This window comes from Notamacropus eugenii, chromosome 3 (genome assembly GCF_028372415.1).
Source record: "Notamacropus eugenii isolate mMacEug1 chromosome 3, mMacEug1.pri_v2, whole genome shotgun sequence".
Classification (NCBI taxonomy): Eukaryota; Metazoa; Chordata; class Mammalia; order Diprotodontia; family Macropodidae; genus Notamacropus; species Notamacropus eugenii.
The window spans coordinates 14,861,029-14,874,178 of record NC_092874.1 but is presented as its reverse complement, the minus strand read 5'-3'; the positions used below and the strand labels follow the sequence as shown (position 1 = coordinate 14,874,178).

General features: G+C 43.5%; 1 protein-coding gene across 1 annotated transcript in view; it reads left to right on the top strand.

The window, feature by feature from the left end:
* TOMM7 (translocase of outer mitochondrial membrane 7) overlaps positions 1-13,150 on the top strand; it is a 518,839-nt gene that overhangs the window by 3,719 nt on the left and 501,970 nt on the right. The gene's annotated exons all lie outside the window — the stretch shown is intronic.

Genomic DNA, 13,150 nt, shown 5'->3' with positions numbered 1-13,150 from the left:
ATTCTTGCAGTTGTGGGGCCTGAAGACCTGACAATTAGATCTCTTCAATAACAGCTTCCTTACTGGTCCCTATTGCTCCAGGGATAAAGTTTAAGCCACTTGACATGGCATTCAGGGCCCCGCTGCATTTCCTGCCTTTGTGATGGCAAATGATCCCTCTCTCTCTCCCTCTCACTCTCTCTCATTGTTAGTGGCTACCTCTTTGAATGAGCTGAGGAGTCTCAGTAAAGACGACCCCCTGGCCCCTGAACCCCCCTCTCCGCCTTAGGCCAGGCTGGTAATTTTGAGTCTCTCTTGCAGCTGTCCCTGAGAGACAGAGAATAGATTGAGCCTAAAAGTCAGGCTGCTTTTTTTTTTCACACTGCTGAGAGGTGGCAGGAGCCCTGTTTCTGCACATCTGCTAACTCATTTGCTTAGAAGAAAGTGCATGTGTGATCGCAGTGGTGGTCTTTTATTTTAATACAGACTTGTGAGCTTTTGTTTCATTCTGGCCCTGGCTAGCCTGCCCTCCCTGCGTTCGGTCACACAGGGGCCTGCCTGGGCGTGAATGTGTGGATCAGCAAACCCGGCCTCTGGATGGGCCAGAGAGACCCCAAGCGCACGCCTCAGTCACCAGTCCCGGACGTCACTGGCCGCCAGTGGCTCATTAGTCCTTTCGACTGTATCAGGAAGCTGCTAGTTCTTGACAAAGTTATTTGAAAACCTCTTGGGCCAGTGGGAGTTATTCATGAATTTTGGGGAACTTTTTTGGGGAGGAGGGAACCACTGAGTTAATACCACAAAGAATGTTAAGCCAGTCAAGTAATTGATTTCCTCTTCTTCCCCCGGCCCCAAAGTTTTTGTTAGAGTTTATGTGACGATCTTTATGTCTAATTAACAATTAGCTGTTGATAATTAATTTGCTTATATCATCCCCTCCCTGTGAAGTCTGGGCCGTGGGCTGCCTCCCTGCACCCATTTCCTGGTGGTCCTCTGGGACTGGGAGGTTCTCTCCTTTCTGTGCTAGATGGTGAGGTTTGTGCTGTAGCAGCACTAAGGCCCCTGGGGCGTTGGGCCCGTTTGACCAGGGACAAATCCTGGTGAGACCCCGGGTCAGAGCTGGCCCTGCTCCCATCTGCCCCTCCCTTGTACCTCTCCCCTGCTCAGCCACACTCAATCCCATCCTCTCTGTCCCAGAGCAAGTTTTCTGATAGTTTTAGTGTTTTAGGATTGTAGGTTAAGGGGCCAAGACAGGATTCATACTTGAGCCCTTGGCCAGTTGCTCTAGGGGTCACTCCCATGGTTAGTTACATTTTTCTTTTAGAAGATGACCTGGGAGAGGGCAGCACTAAATGTAAATGCATTGAAGTCTAACTGTGGAATTTCTAGGACTGGTAGGATGGTGGTTGGGTTTGGTGTGGGAGCCACCTCAAGTGATCCCACTATTTATTCCTGGGCAGGTGGGCCTTTGGGGCCTCTTTGCTTTTTTGCTGTTGCCTTTAGAAATGTACGCAAGCAAAAGGCATTTAATTTTTATTTTGATAGCTAATCTTAGTGAGTCTTCATTGTGTGTGTGTGTGTGTGTGTGTGTGTGAGTGTGTGAGAGAGAGAGAGAGAGTGAGAGAGATAGAGAGAGAGAGAGAGAGAGAGAGAGAGAGAGAGAGAGAGAGAGAAGCTTTGTGCTGAGTTTTCTCTGGGTTTTGGAGACATAGCTATTAGGGGGAGACCTTAGTACATGTGAAAAAATAAGGGAAGTAAAGTATGCAAAATTACTTGGGGATTTTTAAGGGGGTTTTAATACCATTTACAAATGAAAATAGAAATAAGATTAGTTGTCTCCAGGTACCAGCAAAATCCCTTTTTAATAAACTCCACAGGATGTCAGAACAGTTGGTTGTATCTCATTAAACTGAACAGTGTTAGAAATCACATTTTTCAGACTGCAGGACTAAGCTCACTTTTTCCCCTCACCTCCCAGGCCCTGACCTTTTTCTTTGTTTAGTATACGTAGATGGTTTAAGATTTTAGATTGTTTCTTCAAATGGCAGAGGGAGAGGTTACAGGTCATCGCTCCTTAATGACAGGACAAAAGAATTTTAACAGGTTAGTTTAAACCCTTCCGCTACCTAAATAAAGTTAGGTCCTTTACTTTGAGAATTACTGGAATTTGAGACCAAACCTGGAGAAACTGCAAGTCCTTACCAGATAAACAGAGTTCTCTTTCTGTAACCTGTGCTGGGAACGTGGAAATAATTTTATGAATCAGAATAGTGCTTAATGTTTTGGAATTCTTTTGCAAGGAGGTTTGAACTCTGGGTGGGTTCTTGATATCACTTTGTAGATTTTAAAAAGAAGAGGAAAATGATGGTGGTGAATTCATCCGTGTTAGTACAAGTGGGGTAACAACATGAGAGTGATTCGATTTTAAAATTTCAAACTCTGATCAGAGGCTGATTTGGTCCATGATTCTGAATAGCCAGGTTGGCTGCCGGAGTGACAGCCACCTCAGCAGGGCTGCAGCCGAGCCGTGAGAAAGGATTGAAAGCAATTGCCCGTCAGGCTCGGGGCTCTTTGGAGGGCGCTAATGACACTCTCAGAGGCCGTGGTAATTTACTTTAGGGAGCGAGGCCCTTATTCTCTTTCAGCCTCAAGCTCGAAAAACCAAAATTGATTTGGCCTCCTAGAAGCGTTCATTTGGAGCACGGGTGGGGTCATCTGTCCTTTGGGGGTTGGCAGGCCTTTATTTGTGAGGGAGAGAAGACGGTCCCCAGGCTGCTCAGCTCAGCGGCGGTAGAGGACCCCAGAAGGATTCGATTAATTGATCAATCAGCAAGTTTTATGGAGTGGCTCCCGAGGTGCTGCTGAGGGCCGCTTGGCCCCAGGTGTCCGCACTTCCCGGGCTCAGCAGCTCCTTTTCTTCCCCCGCATGGGCAAGGACTCCTTGACAACATGGGGCAGGGATGGGGCTGGGATGGGGCTGGGATGTGGCGCTGGGCTGAGGTGATTGCCGAGCTCTTCAGCAGCTTTATCTTTGTTTACCACGGTAATTTGTTTAGAGTGGTTAAACGACCTTTCTGGAGGCAGCGTTCTGTACCTGGGGCTTGGCTCTCAGCCAGGCCAGTCTGCCTTTTCCTAAACCAGGTTTTATTTTACTCTTACTTGACTTTCAAACAAAGCTCCTAGTTTTAATTTTTGACCTTCATGACACTATTTCAATAAACTAGGTTTAGAAATTTTATTTTTTGTTTGGATTTAATTTATTTTTTCCTCTCCACAAACATTTTAGCTTGCTTTGGGGATGAAAGACTGTTTGTACATCTGGATTGGAAGCAATCAGTGGACAAGAGAAAACTGCCGGTGTGCACTTTGACCGGGATAACGAAGTGAAACTCATCATTTGGATGCCCATGGCGTGTATATGGCAGAATAGTTCTTCTAATTAATTCTTGGGGACAGAATGTATCAAAATAAATAACTTAAACCACGATTTATTGTCAGTCTTTTAAAATTCAATATAATGAAACAGTAAGGAATGCATAAAATGATAAAACATTTCCGTGAATATTTGTTTGAAATGGGACATATAAGACTATAATGTATGTACATTTCTGATTGCTAGTTTGTCAGCAAGACCCAGGCCAAACACTTAACATTTTTTTTTGTTGGTCACTTCTGTTTTTTATATTGTTTGAATTCCAGCATCCTCTCCCCTGCCCCTTCCAGAGAACTGTCCCATATAATAAGTTATATTTTTGAAGAAAAAATAAAGCAGGTAACCACATCAATTTATTAAAAAAAATTCTGAAAATATATGCAGTATTTGGCAACTGTGGACATTTGCCTCTGCCAGAAAGGGGGCTGGGGATAGTCTATAGATGCTTTTTTAAAAAAAAAAAATCTTTTTACCCCAATTAGATGTAAAAAGCAATTTTTAATTTTTTTTTTTGTTTTGAGTTCCAAATTTTATTTCTCCCTTCTTTCTGAAACAGTAAGCAGTGTGATAGAGGTTATACATTAGCAATCGTATGAAACATTTCCATATTGGTCATTTTGTGCAAGAAGACAAAAGAAAGTGAAAAACAGTGTACTCCATTCTGTGTTCAGACAACATCGGTTCTTCCCCCTGAAGGCAGAGATCGGGTTTCATTGGTACTTTGGAATTGTCTTGGATCATGGTACTGCTTGAGAATAGCGAAGCCGTTTGCAGCTCTGCATCACGCGCAGCGTTACTGTTACTACGTGCTGCATTCTCTGGGTTTTGCTCACTTTGTGTGTGTCAGCTTCACGTAAGTCCAGGTGTTTCTGAAATCCCCCTGCTCGTTATTTGTTCAGCCACTCCCCCACTGATGGGCATACCCTCAGCGTCCAGTTCTTGGCCACCAAAAAAAGCTGCTAGAAGTATTTTTGTACATACGGTTCCTTTTCCCTTTTTAAAATCTCTTGCAGCTTTATAGCCCTTTGGGCATAGTTCCAAATAACTCTCCAGAATGGCTGGATCAGTTCACAAAGGTCATATACTTTTTTAATTTCGCGAATATTTATTGCATGCCCACTATGTACAGGGCAGAAGAAGCAAGAATGAATTAGATTTGCCATCAAGGAGAGAAAAATTGTACCTTTTCTCTCTGTTATGTTTTCGTTCTAGGTGGCTGCTTTTTGGAGCTAAAACATTGAACGTTATTGCTGAAATCCTTAGATCCATAGTTTCTCTGATACGCTAGTTAGCATCCACTGCATTTGGAAAGGATTACAGTAGCAGCTCCCAGAATCTGAGTTTCCTCCTCCTCTCTGTGTAGCAGTCCAGGGCTGTGGGGATGCTGGCCCAGCTCCTCCCGAGCACGTTTTGATGGTGATGACTGATTTGCCATTGATCTGGGAAGCAGTAGTGGTCTTTGGTTGCCTGGTGCTGTTGGAAAGAAGCTCGATTTCGAAGTAAAAGCAGTCATCAGATTCTTAATGAGCTGTACTCCAGAAACTCAGAAGCTGCTGGTTTGTAATGAAGACCTCGCTTTCTAATAAAACCACATTCTAGATCTTTTTGTTCTTGACCTTTGGACATAGTGGTGAAATCTGTAGACCTCGCAGAAGAATTTTTAAAAAACCCCAAAATTAAATATATAGGTTTACGAAAGAAACCAATTATATTGAAAGAAAAGTCGCTTCTGAGTTCAAAGATTCCCTGCAATCTGTCCATACAGACTCTAGATTAAGAACTCCTGTTTTAATGATGGTTAGCTTCCCTGACTAGAACATTAAAAAATGATGTAAAATGTAATTTAGCATTAAGAGCACTTCAGTCTCAGGGATCTTATGACCTCAGCCCTTTTGTGCCCAAATCCGTGATGTCAGCCCTGTCAGGGACAGCTGGGCAGCTGGGGGAGGGGGAGCAACCCTAGCTCCGTGTGTGTGTGTGTGTGTGTGTGTGTGTGTGTGTGTGTGTGTGTGTCTGAGTGTATCTGTGTCTGTGTGCATGTGTCTCTGTTCATGTGTCTGTGTGTGTGTGTGGACACTAGGGTTTCTGTGATGGGAGCAAGACCAATTCAACGATTCTTGTGCGTTTGTAAGCCAAAGCCAGAGCTGCTTGAAGTGGCAGTAGGATACCCACAGAGGGGTCTGGGTCATTGGGGCACTAGGGGTTACAGTGTACAGCACACTGGGCCTGGACTCAGGAAGACCTGAGTTCAGATCCTTTCTCTGACATTATACCAACTGTGTGACCACGGGCAAGTCACTTAACCTGCTTGCCTCAGTTTCCTCATCTGTAAAATGGAGGTCATAATAGCCCCTCCCAGGATTGCTGGGAGGACCACACATGAGATAATAACTATAAAGCACGGAGCACAATGCCTAGCACACAGTAAGTGCTATACTGATGTCATCTGTTATAATTAGCTATTGGGTCCAGAGATAATGGAGCATTGCGGAATAGTGGCTTCTGCTTTCCCAGTCCAAGAAGGGAAAACCTATAGTGCCTGTGACCTGTCACTTTGAAAAGTTGTAATATTTCGTAAAACTTTGTTTTTTCAGTTTTCATTCTAATGCAGAAATTGGCCTGATTACTTTTGGAAGATAGAATTCCTTGGTGAAAGTTAAGATCCCAAGCCAGTGCTGAAGGAATCCAGGTGATTGGGCCCTAGTTAGTTCCTAAGTAATTTAAGATTTTGAGACATTGAATATTAAAGAGGGTGAACAGACCTCAACTTTCTCCCTATAGCTTAGACCAAAATTTATGACTACCACGAAGGTCTTCCTTTCTTTGAACTTAAAATATATCTTCATAGTGTGTGACTCCCATTTCCCTTAAGTGTAGATTTCTTCGCCATTGAGATGGAGAGTATGAGTCAGGGCTGCCACTGGAAACATTTCCCTAACTCCCAACCCAAGGCTTTTTGTGTTATTGTTGCATTATCTATTCCTGAAAACCATTTTAATTAGGCATTTACCAAAATAGCTTTTTATCATCCTGGCCAGATCTGCTCAGAGATGTGACGTTCAGGATTAGAGTGATATAAGACTTCTTGGGATTTTTTTTTCGCATCAAGCTTACCAGAGAATTTTATTTTTCTTTCTTAAACCAAGCATCACATTAATGGCTTGACCCAAGTATTGAGGTGCAACAGCTTCACAGATGCTGAATCATTTTTGATTCCCTCTAAATGATTCCACCAAAGCTTCCTTTATGGGGCAGCCTCATTCCATGTATTTCCTTTTTGAGTTATGCAACAGATATTTTTCCCTTCTCATTCCAGAGCTGAGGGGTCTATAGCCCCTAGGTCTGCAGGGATCCTTGGCAAGTTTCCATCTTGAAAAATCCTGGATCATATAGGTAGAGAATGGATTCCATATTCCATGTTGAGCTGTCTCCTGCTTTTTGTGTGATCAGAATATTTTAACACAAACATTTTTTCTCCAAAGAAGCAGGTATACACAAGGTTGAACTTGTGCTGTGCCTATGCATTTCTAAAGAATAACCTTCTCCTTGATCATCTGAGGTATTTTTCACTGCAATGTATTTTTAGGTGTTGGCATTGTCTATCAACTTGCCATAAAGCAAGGCCTTCCCCCCCCCCCCCCCCAGATGAACAATATTATAATTAGGGATTATGCTCAATGCCAAATTCTTGGCCTCAAATCATATACGTGACTGATTGAAAACAAAGTTCTAACAATTATAAATGTAAAAATCAAAGACAGTGAAAAGGTATTCTAAAGCCTATACACAGACTCTATCGGGGATCCCAGGACAGACTGGTAGGACACTAGGTACAATGCCCTCGTGGCCCAGATCTGGCCTTAAATTATTGCCTTGATTGAAATCAGACGATTATTCACTACCTTTGCTTTCCGATAACTGAAGACATCAAATTTTGATTTATTTCTCAAAAATAAAAATAAACCTTCAACTAGGCTTAGTAATGATATTAAGTTCTAATACATAGTAATGATAATTAAGATTCACATCTTTTTTTTTTGTTGATTCAGTGTGTAGTGAAAGGTTACCACATCAGGCAGTCTCAGAACTTTAAGAAAAGCTTTTTTGGGGTGACTTGTTTGGCCCATATTGACTACAGAAATTGTCCCTAGAGGCTTGAACTGAAGCATGCTCTCTTATGTGACTCTAGGCATTCAGCATCTATTCCAGTGACCAGGGGGCAACAGATCTTAACTCCCAGGGAGTCTAGGGATAGATTTCAAGGGGTCTGAACCTGGATGAGAAAAAAAATAATGAATCTTATCCGAAACTGAACTCTTTAGCATTTCCTTCAGCTGCTTAAAAATGTTTGGAGGAGAGGTCCATAGGTTTTAGGGGTCTTCCAGAAGGGTCTACAGCACAAAAATGCTTAAGAGTCCTGCATTTGAGCTTTCCCCAAGAGGAAGTGCCATGACAGCCCCGAAACGTTTGAAGACCTTTCTGAGGACATTAATAATGAGGGTTTGGAGGTCACTTGACTCTTAAATGTGTTTCTATTTGTTATAATGGCTGGTTTGCTGGGCTGTGCGTGTGGGTATGTGGGCTGTACGATTGGAAGCTCAGGATTTAATTTCTTTCCAAACAAAACCCTAGCAGAGGTGTGGTAAGGATTGCTCCTAAAGGGACCAAGCATATTCCTCACTGAACAGTGTCACTGAGTAGGACCTTAGGGCAGAAACCACTAAATGGATGGGTAAAGGTTGTAAGAAGATCATGTCTGGGCATTAATTTGTCATTTGTGGAATGATCAGAGCAGTGAAATCTCAAGTCTCAAAAGTGGGAATTGCTATCACTCTAACTTGTGGGAATGTGGTTTGTTGGCATACAACGCCATGGGTTTTTGTCATTCACAGCAAAATCAAAGCTTCCATTGAACATACAGCAGTGACAGAAATAGTGGGGAGTCTTTTAGTTAGCACATATTTATTGAGGGCCTGCTCAAATGTTTAAAGATCTAGTTCCTTTTTTAATTAGATGTTTGCAGTCATGCATTCTTGTTTGGTAGATCAATGAATCAATCAACAAGCATTTATAAAGACCTTTCTCTTGTTGCCTTCTCATTTCAATGTTCAATGTTCAGTGTAGCCTGAGTATGGTGTCAGTCCCACCATGGGAGCCCTGTAACCCCAAACCTCCTTTCTCTGTTCTAGTGTACTCATCCTGATCTGTGCTCACAGTGGCAAGTCTGGGAGGTTTTCACCCAGAGTGCAGCTGACCTCAGCTACTAGAACCATGGAGCTCCAGCTTGCCACTCACAATTCTAGGATTAACTGGTAGAGGGGGAACATTCTTGTTCTTCTCACCACTGAACCTCCTGAGCACCAAATAGCTTGCTTCCCATGTCAGTCAACATGGTGCCACTACCATGAAGCATTTATTTACTCCATTGTAAGACAAAAGCAAGAATCCTAACGTTTACTCGGTAGAAGGCAAGAGAAGGAATAGGAACGTTTAAACCTGGGTTCCACTCTTCCACCAATGCAGGCAGCGTCCATGAACACACACTTATAGAAACCTAGTAGGGAGATGCATAAGTGGGGAAATCCACATGTCCAGGGCAACTCAGAGTGCTAGATATGTCCTTGGTCTGGACGTGCTGGATGTCCTTGGTCTCTTCAGGAACAATCCTCACCACACCTCCACCAGCTACTTCTCTAGTCCTCACTCCTTTCCTGCTGGGCAAAATTGCTCTTCAGCCAATGTGGAAATGACAGTCCCTTTCAGCTCACAGCCACCTGAAATAGGAAGCTGACAAAGGGCATCCCCAGTTTTAGCAATATATCAGATTTGTCCTTGTTCAGTGACAAGCAGAGAACTACAAAGCTCTTCAGATTGTCAGGGGATTCTGCTTTGTCTGATATGTGTCAAGCCAAGTCTCTTCTTCCAGCAGACCAGACGCAAAACCTGTCTTTCCCCCCGTGATTTTCAAACTGGGGAGTGCAAGAGTGGGCAGCCAGGTACTTGTGAAGGATTGTAGATGGCACAAGTGAACGCTGAGCTCAGTGCAGGGGTCAGCTCTCCTCCAATGGGCACAGCAGCTGAAAAGTTCCTCCAGCTGACAAGCCTTTCTCCAGCCAATCAGCAGAACAAGCCCTGCCTTCTGGTCACTGGGCTCTCCCCTTCCTCCCCCCTTCTCCTCTTCCTCCCTTCCTATTTCTCTTCCTCTTCCCCCTTTCCTCCTCTTCCTTCTTCTCTCTTTCTCTGCCTCTAATCAGAGCCTCCTGCAGCTTGGTGATTTGTCTTTACCTTAAATCCACCTTTATGTTTGGTATAAACTCAACAAAACTTTGTTTAATCTTCCCACAATCTCTACAAAGCCATTTCACTTCAAATTTCTCATTTATTCACTAACTAGATTGGATGCTACAATTGGTCTGAAACACCCCGACCCCCAAAGTATGTGACACACTGTTCCACCAGTGCATGGAGTCCTAGGTAAGGTGAGACCGAGTTTAGGGAGCACATGTGGCAAATGGGGTAACTCACAGATCCAGGAAATCTTTTTACTGGAGTTCTTATGATATTTCCCTTACATATGGTACAGTTTCTCTTTTCAAGTCTTGAATCTGTTTTTCTCATCATATACAGTTTGTCCATGAACCCTAAAGTAGATACTGCTGCTGGCCATAATTGTCCTGGGGCACTGTTAGGATGCCAAGGAAAATGTCCAGATTCTCTCATCTTCTGATTTTCATGGAGTCCCCCCTCTGGCTTAGTGGGGCACAGAGAGACCAAGATGGAGGGCAAGGTATTCCTCTTCCCCCTACCCCACTGAAGGGATACTTTCTCAGGGACTTGGCTTGACTTGGCAAAATTCACTCAAATCTTTCAGTTCTAAACTGGTTTATGTCATAGAATAAAATGGAGGTCAAGGTTAAGGTGTTCTCTTACCTCTTTTCTTCACTTAAAGCAATTGATTGAGACAAGATGATCTTTTAGGTCCCTACTGTCAGAATCCTAAAATCTCAATTCATTCAGCATTGAATGGCCTGAATATCTTTCTGTCCTCTTTGGGGAAAGGGGGTGGGTGGGGACAAAGCAGTGCTCAGAGGACAATAAAAAAACCTTATTGCCCAGTTACAACGTATGGAAAATAGGGACCAAGGAAAGTGAGGAAGGAGACTGTATTATTGTAGGATGGGCCTATTGAGGCAGTCTTCTGGGTGAGATGGCTGCTGAGGGGACATGAATCCTGAGGGGCCAGGATTGGGACAGGCTGACAGCCAGGGAAGGCCATCCAGGCAGGTAATGTGTGCAGGAAGCTGAGGAGACAGGTTTGATGTGAAAAGGGGGTTTGGTGAGGGAGAAGCAGAATGGGGCCATATTCTGGGAAGCCTTGGATTCTAGCTTCCAAAGCTTGGACTTCATCCGATAGACAAGGACTAGCCATGGTAAGATCTGAAAAATTGAACTTGTCTAGGAAAAAATCTACTGGATAACTTATTGGAATTGGAAAAGGCTCTACTCTTGTGGTTAGGAATGATTAGTGGTGGAAAAAATTCTTGTGCTTTCTCTGAAGAAGAATCTATTTCCCCATAATGTATCATTAACATTGAGTACCTTTAATGAAATCAACCTGCAGAAATTTTAGAAGTTTTAAAATTGGTCTTTATGAGTACTAAATTAAAAAAAAAAAAGACCCAAAAGTCATGCTGTGAACTTGACCCAGAATCGGCCCTAAAAATATCGAAAGACTTGGTCTCTGCTACATTAATATGTCTCCATTCCACTTCTGCCCTACTGTTTCCATCATCATAAGGTGAACTTGCTTGGAAAAAGGCACTTTTTCATCCAAGAAAATAAGAGGTAGGAAGGGTGGAACCCCCTTTTCCCACCCCAGTAAGTGCTTTTAAGATGATGTTATTTTCTGATGGGTTGATGAGATGTGGAATTGGCACACTTGGTTTGCCTGGCGGTTTTTTCCCCCCATGAATCTGTCAAACAGAGAGAAAGGCATTAATTAATATTGTGAATGTGGGTGGGAATAGTATTTGAATTTCAAATGCTTGGAAGAGAACACCTATGAACTCTTTTCCATAGGAAAGGTCTCTATAGAACTCTCAGTTAATTTCTTTGAATGCTGGGTTCTCTACATGGAGCTCGTTTTTCTCACTGTAGGGAACAAATGCATGTACGATAATCTCCTTTTCTTAGGTTTGTTTATTCAAATTGAGGAAAATTAAAATCTCCTTCTATCTCTCCTGCTTTACTAAGGGTCAGGGAGTGTTGGTGGCCTCCAGAAAATGAAGCCAGATCAAATCATACCATTTCAGTCATAGATTTATTACTCTGTCTCTTGGAGACACTTCGGCTAAAGGAGGATGTCTGATGAGTTTAAAAGCCTTTCACTCGGGGTGTTCTGTGTCTGTGTGCTCTCAGATGTATCTTGCAATTTAAATGGTTGACGTCTTTTCTCTTGTTTGCGTAAATTGTGAGGCATAGAGGGTGCTTGAATGGATATTCATTTAAGAGAATTTAATTGGAGATGCACATCTAATGCACATCTATATTTGTTCTATCTGGAAAAAACCAGGCAAACGTGTGATTCTGCCTCAGCCTTTTAGAATGACAAGGTGACGTCAATGTAACCAAGGGCACTAATTATGTCCTAGGTAGTGGTGGCGTTGCCCAGAGAAAAATCTCCCTATAGGCAGCTGCCTCTCACATGTGAGCTGCTGGGTAAAGGAGTGGAGGGAGGGTTTTGGGTATACACAGAGCAGTTAGGTGTACTGGGGCATGTGGCCCAAGTCCAAGCCCTGTGGGTCCCTTGATGGAACTGCAGGAAAGGTTCTTAACTCCTTCAGGGCCATGGCTCCTTTAGCCCAAGTCTGGGGAAGCCAAGTGAACCCTCCTCCAAGTCATGGTGATCACCTACATTCAGAATGGAAGGAAATGCTAAATTTCTGTTAGAGCTTCATGAAAGTCAAGCTGGCATTATTTCTCAGTTTAAGTTCACAGACCCCCAAGCTCTCTATCCATAGACCCTTTTAATCTTGGGCTAGATGGTGATATGGCTCATTCCAAGGTTTTTGAGGCTCTTTGTGCAATCTCCCCTGAGCCTCCCAACCCCACTTTGAGGCAGCTAATAAGTGTATTCTTATTAGTGGTGTGGGTGGGCTTGACTGGATAATCCCTGATAGGGCCATGTCCTCTTCAGATAACAACTTGTTGGAGTCTTAGAGAGTGGCCCTGAAACCTTTGGAGACTCACCCAGGGTCACACAGCCAGGATGGTAAGCCTTCCTGACTCTAGGACTGGCATCCTTCCCATTGTGACACACTGACTCCCATTTTACAGATAAGGAAAGTGACACTCAGAAGAATTACATGACTTCTTGGTGGTCATACAGCTAACAAATGTCAGAGGTCATTTGAACCTAGGTCTTTCAAGTCCAGCTCTCCAGCCACTATGGAATGCGGCCAGGTTGTGATCTAGGCCTTTAGGATGGTTGAGTCTAACCAGGATGGGTCAGAGGCACCACATGGCATTTGGAAAGTGGGTGTTACTGGACATTTAGAGGATAGAGGGTACCTGGTTGAAGGAAGTCCTGAGTGGGCAGTCTCCAAGGGCTGCTGTAGTTCACTGGGCAGAGATTCTAGTGCTCTGAGAGAAATTTTAGGGGTTATGGAAGTAGCCATGCCTTTCTCCTACGTAGGTAAGCCTGCACTTAAGCTTACAGCAAATCACAGGCCCTCCTTG